Source organism: Macaca thibetana, chromosome 1 (assembly GCF_024542745.1).
Source record: "Macaca thibetana thibetana isolate TM-01 chromosome 1, ASM2454274v1, whole genome shotgun sequence".
In the NCBI taxonomy this organism is placed as follows: Eukaryota; Metazoa; Chordata; class Mammalia; order Primates; family Cercopithecidae; genus Macaca; species Macaca thibetana.
In genome coordinates this window covers 177,755,347-177,771,946 of record NC_065578.1, presented here as the reverse complement: position 1 = coordinate 177,771,946, position 16,600 = coordinate 177,755,347, and the positions used below count along the sequence as shown (strand labels likewise).

The 16,600-nt window shown below is 37.4% G+C and overlaps 1 protein-coding gene across 8 annotated transcripts in view; it reads left to right on the top strand.

Annotated features, from left to right (window-relative positions):
* The window catches only part of LOC126939910 (uncharacterized), a 195,596-nt gene that overhangs the window by 42,707 nt on the left and 136,289 nt on the right, over positions 1-16,600 (top strand). The window lies entirely within an intron of this gene.

Here is a 16,600-nt window from a genome sequence, read left to right as displayed (position 1 = left end):
CCAGACTTCAAAAACTCTTAACTTTGATAGTGTGTTTTCTCAAGTTTATCCTCACATTTTGCTTTGAAGGAAACTGTATTAAATTATTTTTATCTGAACAGCCTTAATTTTAATTGACACATTGACTGAATTTTTTTATTTTTTATTTTTATTTTTTAATTTTTTTGAGATTGGCTCTCACTCTGTCACCTGGGCTGGAGTGCAGTGGTGCAATCATGGCTCACTGCACCCTTGACCTTCTCAGGCTCAGGTGAACCCCCTACCTCAGCCTCCCAAGTAGCTTAACTACAGGCACATGCCACTATACCTGCATAATTTTTGTATTTTTTGTAGAGACACGGTTTCTCCATGTTTCCCAGACTGGTCTCAAACTTCTGGGTTTAAGCGATCTGTCCTCCTTGCCTCCCAAAGTACTGGGATTACAGGTGTGAGCCACCACACCTGGCCTACACACATTGATTGAATTTTGATTGTTAAACTAATCTTGCCTTCAGGGGAATGGGCCTACTGGTCATGATGCACTATACTCTGTATATAGCTAGATTTGATTTACTAGTATTATGTTAAAAGAATTTTGTATTTTTATTCAAGAGGGTTATTTTTATATATTGTAATGTCCTTGTCAGGTTTTAACACCAGGTTTATCTTGTTCCAATAAATGCATTGGGAAAGTTCTTTCTACTTTATTTTCTCAAAGAGTTTGTATATAATTGGTATTTATTCTTCCTTACATGTTTGACAGAAGTCATCAATGGGACCATCTTAGCCTTGATGTTTCTCTGTGGAAAAATTGAAATAAGTTAAACATCCATAACAGTTATAGGGCTATTCAGATGTTCTGTTACTTCTTGCATAATTTTTCACAATTTGTATTTTTAGTGGATTTTCTCTATTTTATTGAAATTGGCAAATTAATCAGCATAAAGTTTTTCATGATATTCCCTTATTAGTCTTTTGAGGTCCATAGGGTCTATGGTAATGTCCCTATTCTATTCCTGATACTGGTAATTTGTGAGGGTTTTTTCTCTCTTTTTTTTTACTTTATCAATCTTCGCAGGGTTGATCACCTTAAAATTTTTTTTTCAAAATCCATTTTTTTAGCTCTTTTATTTTGTCCATTGCCTGCTTCTCATTTTGTTGTCTTCCATTCTTTAATGTTTTCTTTTTTCTAATTAATTTAAATTAATTAGCTTTTCTTTTTCCAACTTCTCTACGTAGAGCCTTAGATTATTATTTATAAATTTTTCTTATTTTCTAATATAAGCATTTAAAGCTAGAAATTGCCCTCTAAGTGCAATTTTGATGGCATTTTACAAAGTTTGATTTCATTAGCATTTTGCTTGAATTATATTCTAATTTAGATTGCTTGTTTGACTAATAGATTATTTAGAAGTAGGTTTTTTAATTTCCAGATTCTGAGGTTTTCCATGTATCTTGTGGTAACTGATTTCTATCTTAATTCTGTTATAGTCATGGTAATATTCTGTATTATTAAGTTCTTTGAAATTCTTGAGATTTGATTTGTGTCTCATCACATGATCCTGCTAGATAGTTGTTCCATATGCCTTTGAAAAAAGTATTTTTTGCAGGGTGTTGGTTGTTCTGTTATATAAATATCAAAGAGATAAAGTTGGTTAATAGTATTAAGCAAATCTTCAATATCCTTATTGATTTTCTCTATTTATTGAATTAATGACTAGAAGAAGGATGGTTAAAACTCTCAAACTTTATGTCCTTTTTCTCTTTAGTTCTGTGAATTTTTGCTTCATGCAGATTAAAGATCTGTTATTAGGTGCAAATATATTTAAGATTGCCATATATTCTTAATAAATTGACCCCTTTATCATTGTGGGATGTCCCTCTTTATCTCTGTCAATATTCCTTGTCTAGAAGTCTACTTTGTCTGATGTTAATATAACCACTAAGAAAATAATTGACTTTAATATGTTTTCTGCTTATTTTTCTCATTTGCCAATATACTGTCTGTATTAGTCTGTTCTCACACTGCTAATAAAAACATACCTGAGACTGGGTAATTTATATAGGAAACAGGTTTAATTGATTCACAGTTCCATATGGCTGGGGAGGCCTCACAATCATGACTAAAGGCAAATGAAGAGCAAAGTCACATCTTACATGGCAGCAGGCAAGAGAGCATGTGTAGGGGAAATCCCTTTATAAAACCATCAGATCTTGTGAGACTTACCCACTATCACAAGAAGAGCATAGGAAATACCTGCCCCCATGATTTAATTACCTCTCACTGGGTCCCTGCCACAACACATGGGAATTATGGGAGCTACAGTTGAAGACGAGATTTGGGTGGGGACACAGCCAAACCATATCGTTCTGCCCCTGGCTCCTCCAAAATCTCATGTCCTTACCTTTCAAAACCAATTATGCCTTCCCAACAGCCCCCTGCCCCTGCAAAGTCTTAACTCATTTCAGCATTAACTCAGAATTCCACAATCCAAAGTCTTATCTGAGACAAGGCAAGTCTCTTCCACCTATGAGCCTGTAAAATAAAAAGTAAATTAGTTGCTTCCTAGATACAATAGGGGCGGGCAATGGGTAAATATATCCATTAAAATGGGAGAAATTGGCCAAAATGAAGGGACTACAGGGGCCATGCAGGTCTGAAATCCAACAGGGCAGTCAAATCTTAAAGCTCCGAATGATCTCCTTTGACTCCATATCTCACATATGGGTCATGTTGATGCAAGAGGTGGGTTCCCATAGTCCTGGGCAGCTCCACCTCTGTGACTTTGCAGGGTACAGCCTCCCTCCTGGCTACTTTCATGGGCTGGCATTGAATGTGTGTGGCTTTTCTAGGTGTACGGTGTAAGCTGTTGGTGGATCTACCCTTCTGGGGTCTGGAGGATGATGGCCCTCTTCTCACAGCTCCACCAGGCAGTGCCCCAGTGGGGACTCTGTGTCGGGGCTCCAAACCCCACATTTCCCTTCTGCACTGCTCTGGCAGAGCTTCTCCCTGAGGGCCCCGCCCCTGCAGCAAATTTCAGCCTGGACATCCAGGCATTTCCGTACACCCTCTGAAATCTAGGCAGAGGTCCTGAAACCTTAATTCTTGTCTTCTGTGCGTTTGCAGACTCAACACCATGTGGAAGCTGCCAAGGCTTGGGGCTTGCATACTCTGAAGCAACATCCCAAGCTGTACCTTGGCCCATTTTTGCCAAAGCTGGAGTGGCTGGGATGCAGGACACCAAGTACCTAGGCTGCATAGAGCAGGGGAGGCTTGGGCCTGGCCCATGAAACCATTTTTTCTTCTAGGCCTCTAGGTCTGTGATGGGAGGGGCTGCCGTGAAGACGTCTGACATGCCCTGGAGACATTTTCCCCATTGTTTTGACAATTAACATTTGACTCCCTGTTATTTATGCAGGTTTCTGCTGGTGGCTAGAATTTCTTCCCAGAAAATGGTTTTTTCTTTTCTACAGTGTCATCAGGCTGCAAATTTTCCAAACTATGCTCTGCTTCCTCTTGAACCCTTTGCTGCTTAGAAATTTCTTCCTCCAGACACCCTAAATCATCTCTCTCAAGTTCAAAGTTCTACAGTTCTCCAGGGCAGGGGAAAAATGCCACCAGTCTGTTTGCATAGCAAGAGTGATCTTTACTCTATTTCCCAAGAAGTTCCTCATCTCCATCTGAGACCACCTCAGCCTGGACTTCATGGTCCATATCACTATCAGCATTTTGGTCATAGCCATTCAACAAGTCTCTAGGAAGTACCAAACTTTCCCACATTTTCTTATCTTCTTCTGATCCCTCCAAACTGTTCCAACCTCTGCCTGTTACTCAGTTCCAAAGTTACTTTCACATTTTCACGTATCTTTACAGCAACACCCACTTCTGGTATCAATTTACTGTATTAGTCTGTTCTCATGCTGCTAATAAAGACATACCCAAGACTGGGTAATTTATAAAGGAAAGAGGTTTAATTGACTCACAGTTCCACATTGCTGGGAAGGCCTCAAAGTCATGGTGGAAGGTAGATGAAGAGCAAAGTCATGTCTTACATGGCTGCAGGAAGGTGTGTGCAAGGGAACTCCCCTTTATAAAACCATCAGATCTCGTGAGACCTATTCATTATCATGAGAACAGCATGGGAAATGTGCACTCCTGTGATTCAATGACCTTCCAGCAGGGCCTTCCCATGACATGTGGGAAATATGGGAGGTACAATTAAAGATGAGATTTGGGTGGGGACACAGCCGAACCATGTCACTGTCCCTCCTGCTGACTTTTGTCAGGTAGTATTAAACACATTGGTGAGGCACAGGTGGAGTGACGTACTGGTAGCCATTGCAGTTTTCTTAAAATCGGGCAGTGTTGAGACCAATGCAGGCTAGCAGCAAAATTAGTTTGTTGGTTTCAGGCTATATGAATAGGATGAGTTGCCTTTATCTACCTTTGGAAAATTTTTTGACCTTGCTTCTGCCAAGCTGGTAGAGGTATCCTTTTGCCTGAGAAAGATTAAAACAGGAAAAGTGTTTTTCAGGTGGTGTCAACTTGCTAAGAATTGTGAGTTTATTTTTCTTCAATTATCTTTATTTTCAATATTTTTACATAGTAGAGGAGTTCTATGGCATCTTGATTTCAAAAGTTGGAGATTCAGTGAACTGAAATTTCCAGTCTGGGAGCCAGGAGAATGGTGTTTTCTGTTTGTTTGAAATTTGAAATGTCTGATTTCAGGCAAGTCTTTTAAAATGTATCCTGAAGAAAACAAAGATAATGATGTTTGTGCTAACTTACGACTCATGGAATTTTATAATTGTATGTGGTCTTGCAGATTATCTGCTCCCACCTGGAAATTTTATGTATAAGGAGACTGTGGTTTTGAGAGGCCAAATCATTTGCCTAAAGACATTCAGTTTGTTTATGGCTGGGCTAGAATTTGAACCCTGAAGTCTTGTTACCAGTCTAATGTGACTTTTACCCAAATATGGTGACTTTAGAGAGCATGTAGAAGGACTCCAAGACTCCAAAATAATGAATCCGTACCTATACATTGGCCAATATAAGACATTAAATGATTTAAACATTTTAAAAATGCCTACATGAATTTCAAAAAGTAGTGTTTATCTTTTATAACTGAGTTTAAATTCAAGAAAATATGTCAAAAGAGCCTCATAAATATTTATCAAGTATAAAATAATCTGTTTAAAGAAGATATCATTCCCTTTATTACTGATGTAACAATGTCAATTTTATAGCTTTCAGAAATTATAAATGTTTCATTGGATCCTCACAAGCAACACTATAAAAATAGTAGCTAGTATTTATTGTTTACTATGTGCCAGAAATTTTTCTAAGTATTTTATGTCTATTAACCTTTTCCTTCAAACAACCTTAGTTCCTATTATTATCCTCACAAATGAGGAAACCAAGGCCCAGAGAGTTAAAGTAACTTGCTTGAGGTCACACAGCCTTCCAGAAGCAGAACTGACATCATCCCTAGAGTGGATAACTTAGTCATAGCCACTTTGCTATAGTGCCTCTCAGGTGAGCAGGGCAAAGGTACAGATTGTTCTTTACCTTTCTTTTCCCCCTGCAGGAAGGTAGAGGACTGAAGACAGTCATTTTGTGTCTGGGTAGGGTCTTCAGTGGGGCCTTCTGGAGATTTTCCTTTGATTCTATGTTTTACACATTTTCTTTGTTCTCCATTGCAACCCTGTCTAAGCCACCTTGTTTGAAGTTGTGCTCTACTGTGTATGCCATTTGCATATTTCTCTCAAGTTCCCCTTTCTGTTTCTTCTGTGCATGTCCAGAAACTGAGTAGTGCATGGGTGCATCACACAATCTTTGCCTACTAAAGTAGTTTTTGCAGAATGGGGATTTTTAGCCATTTTTGTACTAGAATACCCATCTGGAAGACATTCTAATGCTTGATATACTTTCTTGGAAGCAGAGGTAAGATGCAAGTGGATTACAGGCAATTCTCAACCCCTTTAGCTTTATTGTCCCTCCTGTCTCTCCAACACAAGAAATACAAGTGAGTGTGAGTGAGGGGGTTATGGGCACAGTTGTTCATCTGTCCTTGTGCATAGGGAAAGTGAATTATCCTCACTACTTAGTGTTTCTAAAAAATAATCATTTACTTGTCTCATCCCTTGCAATAGATTGTGTACCCTGGGTCTCAATAGTGTGCTTGGTTACAAACTGCTGCTTTGGAAAGATCTGTTAATTATGAAGTAAGATGGTTAGGTTTGGTGATTGCTAAGATTGCTTTTATCCTTAGCATTCTATGGTTTCCTCACATTGTGCCAGAAGACCCCACATCACTGTGGTAGTGGACATCTGGGTCGCTTCTGAGAGACTTAGTGTTGTGGGTTGAATTGTGTCCCCCCACCCCAACAATATATGTTCAAATCCTGACCACTGCTACCTGTGAATGTAATCTTACTTAGAAATACTGCTTTTCAGATGTAATCAAGTTAAGATGTGGTCACACTAGATTATGGTAGATCTTAATTCAATGACCAGTATCCTTATAAAAAGATGGAAATTTGGACCAACACAAAGAGGGCACCATGTGACAATGGGGGCAGAGATGACAGTGATGCACCTACAAGTCAAGGAACACCAAGAATTGCCAGCAATCACCAGAAGCTAGGAGAGAGGCATAGCGCAGATTCTCTCTCAGAACCTCTAGGAGGAGCCTCTTGATCTGCTGACCTCTTGATTTTGGACTTCTAGCTTCCAGAACTTCAAGACAATAGATTTCTGCTGTTTGAAGCCACCAGTGTGTGGTCATTTGTTATGGCAGCCCCAGGAAACTAATACACCTTGCAAACTTCAGGTTAGTTGATCCTCACCTATGTTTAAAGTTCTGTGTTCAGACACCCCTTTCATGTGCTCTGTAACAGGACGTGGCTCTCTAGCAGGCATGTGCTCGAAAACTCAAGCTCTGGAGTGTCTTCTCCTGACTTCTCCCCATGGGAAGCCTCCAGTCTTTCTGATCTTTCTGAGACACTTGCTTTTCAGTTTTCCTCATAGTTGATTCCCATGGATTCTCTTGACCAGCTCCTACTGTGGTCCTTCTGTGGGAATTATTTCAAACCTAGACTAGAACTGAGGAGAGATTTAGAAAACAATTCCTGACTCCCTTTAGCTGATGTAATTTTAATTTATAATTTTCATGTCAGAGTGATTACTGTGAAATTATTTAAAAGAAAGACATTATCCAACAGTCTCATGACAGTGTCATTTTATGCTGATGGGGTAATTTGTCCCTTTAGAAACAATTATTTCTTGAATAATTACTTTGGGTACCAGGTGACAGGCTCAGACTATTTTGGGACTCTGTGGCCTTGTCTCATGACATGCATTTACCTTGAGGATAAGGCATGTGGCAGGTATTGCCTGTGACTCATTGCTCTTCTGTTCCTGTCTTTCGCAGATAGCAGCATATGACTACGATGGCTTGGAAGAATTGCTGCCAATATGATTCTTATGTAAGACTGGCATAGAGGAATGTCCTCGTTTCTTACTAAGCATCTTTTTGCTCAAACCAGATTTTTTTTTTTTTTTTTTTTTTTGGTTGACAGCCCAGGAAATTCACTAGACGTGGGGAAATATGAGTTAGCCAAGTATTACATTTGATCATTTTATGTAAGTCTTCCAACTTGAAGTTGCCTCACTTAAATTAATAAGGGTTAAAATAAAGTTATCTTTATTTATGATTCTGAAGATACAACTTTAACAAACTATATATTGATTTGTACTAAAAGGAGTAAAGAGGCATGGATTATTTAAATCTATGTTAAAATATTTATGAAAACTTTCAAAATCTACAAAACCCATTGCATTTTCAGGGTGATGACAAGTGTACTAAAATAACATTCAATCTTCTTGATTCCACATTCCATCTTGTCCCTGCCTTCTCCCAGACAGACCTACGTTAAGAGTCTATTGTGTATCCCACCTCATTTTTGGTGGCCTCTGTTCTAATGCCAAATTTTCCACAGAGTCTCTGTTTCAAAACCCATAGCTAATCTCAGAGAGCCAGGTTTTCAACGTTTAAGAGCTGGAAATACTATTTTAGTAATATTGCATTTTGAATATCCAAAGCTCTATGAAGACAAGGATGATATCCCCAATGCTTACCACACTGTAAGAAGGTGCAAATGTTCCTCTTTACCAAAGCAGTCATTTGGCCGCACAGTGACATTTTGGTCAACAACAGACTGCATATAAGGTGGTGGTCCTATAAGATTATAGTAGAGCTGAAAAATTTTTCTCACCGAATGACATCTTCATGATCCCAGTACTGTGTAAGCCTAGGCTGATGTACGTGTCTGTGTCTCAGTTTTTAACAAAAAAAGCTTTAAAAGTAACAAATAAAAATTAAAAAGTTCTAAAAATCGAAAAAAACTTTGAGTGAGAATATAAAGAAAATATTTTTGTACCACTGACAATGGGTTTGTGTTTTAAGCTAAGTGTTATTTACAACAGAGTCAAAAAGTTAAAAATGTTTGAATGTGTATAAAATAAAAAGTTATAGTAAGCTAAGGTTAATTTATTCTTGAAGAAAGATTTTTTTAAATAAATGGAATGTAGCCTAAGTATACAGTTTCATAAAGTCTACAGTAGTATACAGTAATGTCCTAGGCCTTCACATTCACTCACTACTCACTCACTCACCCAGAGCAACTTCCTGCAAGCTCCATTCACAGCCAGTGCCCTATACAGGTGTGCCACTTTTAATCTTTTGCATTGTATTTTATTATACCTTTTATATGTTTAGCTATGTGTAGGTACACAAACACTTATCATTGTGTTAACAGTTGCCTGCAGTAGCTGTATGGTAACAGACCATCTAGACTAGGTGTGTAGTGGGCTATATATACCCTTTGGGTTTGTAAAAGTATACTCTATGATGTTCACACAATGATGAAATGGCCTAACAATGCATTTCTCAGAACATATCCTTGTCGTTAAGTGGCATATGACTATAATTCTTATCTTCAGTTTATATGAAAAAATTAACATTCAGGTAGGTTAAATTAATTGCTCTCAAATATATAAACAGCGCAAAACAGAAAGATTGTTCTGTTCCAAAGGCCCACTGATTTCATATCAAGAGTTGATAGTTTGAGAACCTACTCTTACAAAAAAATGTTGGCTGAAATATTAGAATGTAATGCAATCCTACTAATTAATGAGTTTTATTTATTTTGGCAAATACACAATTTAATTACTAGCTGTTACCTGCAAACTGCTTAGCTCCTTTGGGGTTTTTCAAATGTGCAGAAAACCTCAGGCCAAAGAGCCCAAAGCAAAACACACCGCTTTCCCCTGATAATGGCATTTTCCAGATGTCATTTTCCCAGCTGTCAGAGTGTGATAAAAGGCTTGGGTTTTAAAACTTGACCTAAGACTTAACTGAGTCTTGCCCAGCAGAAATATGGGTTTCATTAAATTAGCAACAGATCTGAAAGCCAGAATGAAAAAGCAAGCTAATTCCCGAAGTCAGTGTTTTGTCCCCATAACCTGCAGGTGTCTGAGGACCATAGAAATCAGCTTAATGTAATGTTTCTATTTTTCTCTGCTCAGGTTCTGAGATGGCAATTGCTGGTTTCATTGGTCTGGAGATTTCATCTTTCAGAGCTGTCAAGGATTTTAGTGGCTATGAGGAGAGAACTCTGATGATAAACTGTATTGATTCATGACTGCATTCATATAAAACACTAAATGGAATTTTGAATGTTAAGAACATGTTTTGTACATTCAATAAACGAGAATCTGTGTATAATGAAAATGATAACACTTAATATTAGAATGATAATTTTCAGTTTATAAAGTGTTTTATTTAATTCTTACAATATTCCTGTAAGGTAACTGAGTGGTTGAGTTATAGTAGCACTCAACACATACCCTCCAACCCCTGCCACAAACACATGAATATATGTTCAGTTTTCTTTTATATACAAAATATCCCATCTCCCCAGACTGTTACCCCATCTCATACTTTGTTCACTTCTAAAATTTCTGGAAAGGTGGAATGTTCCCATAACTGTCTTCAACTCATCACTACCACTCCATGAGATCTGGTCTAATCTTTGCCATTATAGAAAATTTCACTTAGTTATTAATAACTTCCTCATTGCCAAATCTAGGGAAGTTTCCTCTATATGTATCATTCAAAGTTCTTGCTAGTTTTGTATTCTATTGATCAGCTCCTTCTTTTCCCTATTTAGTTCTTCTTTTAAGTGTTCCTTACTATGGCTTCTGTGACAATAAAGCTTTCTTCCCAGTACTGCGGCCATTCTCTCTCCACTGTCTTTGTTAGCTCCTCCTTCCTTTCTTCTGGAAAATATATACAGGGCCTTGGGGGTGTATAATTTTAGCTGTTTCTCTTCATCTTCCTCTCCCACGTTCTACAACAGCCATTCATTTTCTACCCTGTCCTCTTCGCACTCAGTTGATAACTTTTTTCAGGTCTACAGGATGTGAATCTCATGGCTTTCTGTCCACAAGAAATTGAACTCCAAATACATACCCTCTTATCTCCTCTCTTCCAGTTTATGAGGAAGAGGTGTGTCTTTTCCTGTTACAGAGCAAACCTTGTTCATGATCTTATCCCCTTCTGCCCTTTCTGGGAATAGAACCTTGTTCCATTGGGTATTTCCTCTCTATAAGATATTTTTAACCCATCCTTGTTAGTTTGTTTTTGTTTGGAGCCTCTATACATACTTAGGTCTCTCCAATTCTTTTTGTTGTTGTTGTTGTTTTTTGAGATGGAGTCTCGCTCTGTCGCCCAGGCTGGAGTGCAGTGGCCGGATCTCAGCTCACTGCAAGCTCCGCCCCCCGGGTTTACGCCATTCTCCTGCCTCAGCCTCCTGAGTAGCTGGGACTACAGGTGCCCGCCACCTTGCCCGGCTAGTTTTTTTGTACTTTTTAGTAGATACGGGGTTTCACTGTGTTAGCCAGGATGGTCTTGATCTCCTGACCTCGTGATCCACCTGTCTCGGCCTCCCAAAGTGCTGGGATTACAGACTTAAGCCACGTCTCTCCAATTCTTAAAAGTGATAGCCTTCACTTAGTGTTCTCTCTAAACACCATCCTATCTTTCTCACTTTCAGCAAGTTCAAGCTTCGGCAAGGAAGAGTCTACAGATGCTCTATTTCCCCTCCTTTAACTGTTTCTTCAATTCAGGCTTTAATGCCAGCCTAGGGGCATCTAATTGCCTCACATCGGCAAAGTTGCTGAATTTCTCAGCAGGAATTGATGCTGCCCTCTATACCCATTTTGTTTTAGAGACTTTGCTCCTGTGGTTTCCATTAGCCACTCTCTCCTGGTTTCTGATTCTTTTTGCTTTGTTTCCATTTGGGCTCTCCTTTCTCATTCATCAAATTGTTCTTTTCCTGCTGCTTCACCTTCTCATCTTCTGTCTTCCCCTCCTCCACCATTTTTCTCTTTCCCCATTGATTCTTTCCATTCTGCTGCAAGTTTGAACCTCATCTGTACACCATGATATAAATGACAGATGTTGTTCACATGCCAGACGCCTCTATAGGAGTATCGTTGGCCTTAACGTCATCTTTCTTGCTCATTCAGTAATATGTATTAGAAGGCAAGTGAGTGACAACAGTTATTATAGGGGTCACCTCGAATCAGTAATCATTTCTGAAATAGTAAATAAATTGGAAACTTCAGTATTTTAGCCTTTATTAGAGACAGATTACTGGAGACACACCACACGATCGATTGGAGCACCTTAGTGTTTTATGACTGCATGGTTGGGAAAGGCTGATATATTAGGTCCGAAGCAATTATTAAATTGATTTGGATTTAATGGTGATTTTATAGTTATTTTTCCTGGAGAATTTTCAACCAAAAAATTTATTTTTTTGATCCCCCAAGACTCATTCATTTATCTATTTACCTTTTTATATCTTGCAAATAAGTAAAATTCTTACTCTGTAAGTGTGCTGGTTTGGAGGATGCTGTTCTCAAATTTCTAGAATTAAGCAATGAGAAAAATCATTTGCCTGGGTATTGATGGTTATATACAAGAGTCTTACATTACAAAAAATAGCTTCTTCATACTATAAGAATTATATTATGATGGGAACAAAGATATTGTCATTCGTGTATTAAAGAGACCCATCCAAGGATAAAGTCCCTGGGAAAGTAAGTTTCTGGAAGCTGGCAAGAATGAACTGAAAAGAATGCCACACATACCTTGAGATGCTCTGTTAAGCTATGATATCTTGAAAGGTGAACAGGAAAATATAAGAGATTTATGGGAACCAGGACAGCTTAATTCTTGAAATATTACCTATCTAGAAGACATCTTCTCACAGTGGTTTTTAGGGTACCTTTGAATTTCATGACCTCAGTGAGTATAAAATTTGAATGGAGAGAAAATACTGTTCTCTAGAGGTTGAGAACAAGCACATTCTTTCCTATTTTATAATTTGAAGCAAATACTTCAGTCATGATGAACTATTAAATCTGATTTTCCTTTATTTTTAAGACTCAGAAGGCCAAAGTTTAAACCAGAAGTTGACATTGACCTGGCTCATATTTACAATTACTATTTTCCCCGTTAGTGGTCCCTATCTACTTCTATTTTTAGTTTACTTCAGCAAAAGAATGCAACTCTGATAGCAAACATACCGTTTTATCCCAGCAACATGAGATTAGAAGCTTTTTAAAAAACAGGAACCATGGTGTATACTTCTATCCTTCAAGTGCTTTGCGTACGATTGATGTGTAACAAATAATTTTGAGTTTTTGTCTCATCAATAAGTAAAACATTTATAGAAAATAGAGATGTTATTTTTTGTAAAGAAAAATAATTTATTTTCTTATTAACTAGAGACAATTTCTATCAACAGTCTAGTATAAACCAGAGATTGGCAAACGTTTTCTGTCAATGGACAAATAATAAATATTTGAAGCTGTGCGGACCCTGCGGTCTCTGTCGCAACGACTGAAGTCTGCTGTTGGGGCATGAAAGCAGCCACAGAAGACAGGAGATGATTAGAAACTCTGTGTGTGGCTGTGTGTCACCAACAAAGCTGTGTTTACAAAATGGGCAGGTTAGAGTCTGCCTGTAAACTGTAGTTTGCTGATTCCTGCAATACACTTTAACACCCGCCCCTGCCCCCGGCACACACATATATGGTGGTTTTAAAGAATGACATCATTGTATTGTAAAGGTAATTTAAAACTTTGAAACAGGCTGCAGAGATTACTAGATATTCCTTCCAATAGACTCTGGGTATTGTCCTTAACAACATGGATTTTCAGTTGCCCCAAAGGGGACAAAAATTCGATCTGAGGGGCAGAAAAGAATCATAGCAATTATAATGGTTTGTGGCCCTCTGAAGTTCAACTGTACCCAACAAAATCCTTATATCTTAGTGTTTAATTTTGAGGGCACCGAGTAGGGGAGATTAAGTTAAGATATCTGAAAAAAATCTTCTTAGAAAGGCAATAATGAAAAAAAGATTGAGAATCACTGCTTAGGGATGTGGACTTTGTCTTTCATCAGGTTATTTTTCAATTCTGTAATTTGTGAATTACTGACAAATTATTGCAAATGCAAGTACTTCTTGTCTCTAGACTTTCAAATGACTTCTGTCTGTTGGAAAGACAATCTCCCTCTTCATCCCCAGGAAAAAGCCAGTTTTGTGTTCATTTGTAAATTTATTTCAGCATTCATTTGCTCCATGTAAATTTCCAGTTCTTTAATTTCTCCTTTGAATTGGTTGTAACATCTGCTTGTTTCCCTTGTTTAATAACTAATAATGAGTTACATAGAAATTCTGACATGTGTTTATTTTCTATCTGTATGAGCCTCGTGGTTTTACCCACTTTAAAAATATAACAATTTCCACTGGTTTATAATAGTTCTTTTTTACTTGAAAATACATCAAAAATCTTCCCATGTCGTTATGTATTTTAAAGATTATAAATATTCCATTAAATGAATATACCACATTTTTTAAAAATTATCTTTTGTTGTTGGAAAACAATGAATCATTTTTTAATGAACAAGCATAAACCGCTCTCTTAAAACCACACAAAATACGGGAAGTCATAAAATGTGTCAAAAGCCTGTTACTTAATTTTTTTTGGCATAGTGCTTGTTTGCTTTTAGTTCCAAGTTGACCTTTTTAAGAACATGGGCCAGTGGACATAAAGGCCAATGCTATTTTCATGGCTCTATTTGTTGTCAGAAGGTTACATGTGTTGCTTCTGTGAATCTACAGATCATTTTGGGAAAGCACTAAGCCCTGGCCTCACCAGAGGTACACAGGAGGTTTAGGACATTGAGTACACTTTGTTACTTTACTTGGCTCCAGGTGCCTGGTTGAGATTCTGGTTGGCTTGCAATTAATTGCAGGAACATGGAATGTCTACTGTTTGTCTAAGTCTTTCATTTTCCTTGCCAGCTCCCCCTCCTTTCTCTTTACCTGCTCAAGTGCACTGCTGATTACTTCCAGCCCTTAATATCAATGTTTCATATTCTTTAAACCAAAATTTTAGAAATGAATATTCTCACCTTTCATGTCCTGAGAATTCTGTGTAACTGTTGGTAAGTCCGCCTCTCTCTGATCCTTTATCTCACTCTCTCCCTCAGCATCTCCTGTTCTTTACGATTGCCAAGTGAGTGACTTTGGGTGGCAAGTACCTATCCTCAGAATAATTTTTTAAACTTTTTTTTTAGGAAACCATATAAGTAAACATTTTATGCATGGAGAGGAAGGCAAAAGATACAATATAATAAATGCTTCAAAGTGAATATTAGTAATAAGACCAGAGTAATGAGATATAAATGGCTTCACCCCATCTCCGTAAGACAAGCCTGTTGTTACAAATCTGCAATGGTGGTGCTTCCAATATATTATTCTTTCTCCTTCTGTTACCAAAAATATCAAATATAACACTTTCAAGATCAACCAGTACTTTATTAAATGATCCTAAATTAAATGCAGAAGCAAGAAAACTGGTTCAGATCTTCTGGTTTTCAAAAGAGCATTCCAAATTTTAACTTTTGATAAAATCTATTTAACATTTAGGGAAGTAATCCTTCGGTAAGTGTCTGCAATTCCTTTAGTACTCTCTCTGCCTACAACAGCATTTAAATAATATATATAAATTGTAAAGAGAATGAAAAAATTCATACCTTAATTCAATTATACATAAGAATTAAGGTATGAATTTTTTCATTATGCAAATCAAAGAGAGCTAAATTAAAGTAAAAAAATGAGTTAATTGATAAAAAAAAATTTTAAAATGCCAATGTTTAATTTTGATGAGTCCAGTAAAATCAAACCTTTTTGTGTAAATTGGTAAAAATTCATTCTGAAAGACATATAGGAACATAGATCAGGAACCATTAAAGTGTTTATACCCTTTCTTACTAATCCACTTCTGGACACTTAGCCTAAAACAATAATCTAAATGTTGAAAAATTGTGTAAAGGTATTACTAGCAGTGTTACTTAAAAACAGGAAAGAATTAGAAGCAACCTAAATATACAATTGAGTATCTAGGTAATACATTGGTAACAACTAGGTAAAAGAGTTTGGTCAGTCTGTGGAATCTGTGGAATATTATGCAACCATTCAAATAATGATTATAAAGATGATGTAACATATGCTTATCGAATAATAAAAAATTTACATTTGAGTATACAATAAAATGAAATACTTATGATTTATATTATAAGACAAATATAGCATAAAGATGAAGAAAACACATAAAATTCAGATGCATTGTGTTCGTGGAATAGTTTTAAAAATTGCTTCTTTTTTTAAAAAGTTTTCTATTAATCTCCGTGTATTAATTGTATAACGAGGGGAAAAAATCTCCAAGCTTTCCTAGTAGTTTTTGCTGCTACAAGACCTGTCACTTTCTTTTTCTTCCCCTTTCCTCTCTCCCTTCCTTTCCTCTTCTTTTTTCTTTTTCTTTTTTAAGCTTATACTTTACTTCCAGTAGAACTAAGTTTTCAGAAACTCGTTTTGTTTCTGGTATAAATTTTAATCAACTCTATCACTTCAATCCTCAATAGTTCTCAGTAAGAGAAATATGACACATTTATTTGATATTAAAATATAACACCTTAGCCTCTCCATTCATTGTGAACCCGCACAGTTAAAAATTTGAAGACATTATGGCTTTTAAGGTTAGTGATTGAGATTGTGGGTGCATGGTCAATCTTGATTTCCAAGGGAACACTTCCTTTCTCTGGGTGTGTTACAATGTAGGATGGAGAACAGAGATGTAGAGAGCTTGCTATAGAGATATGAATTATCTTTGATTCTGGCAAGGCTATTGGGACTCTCTTATGTATTTGGTAAGAATTTTGGAAGAAGAATGGCTCCTTGGCTCTGCTGGGGCTTGAGACTCGGCAGCCCTCTAGCTTTCACATAGCTGGGTGGGGAGCTGAGCCAGCTCCAGTTGAACAGGAGCTAGGAGCTCACGTCAGATGTGGGCAGGCACGAGCCCAAGTCCTGGAGAAGAGATAAGGGAGAAGTGAGGTTGGTGGAAGGTGGACATATTGGAGAGGGTGGGATGCTAGGAAGGTATAGAGCAGAGCTGAGAACAAAGGCAAGGCCAGGGTAA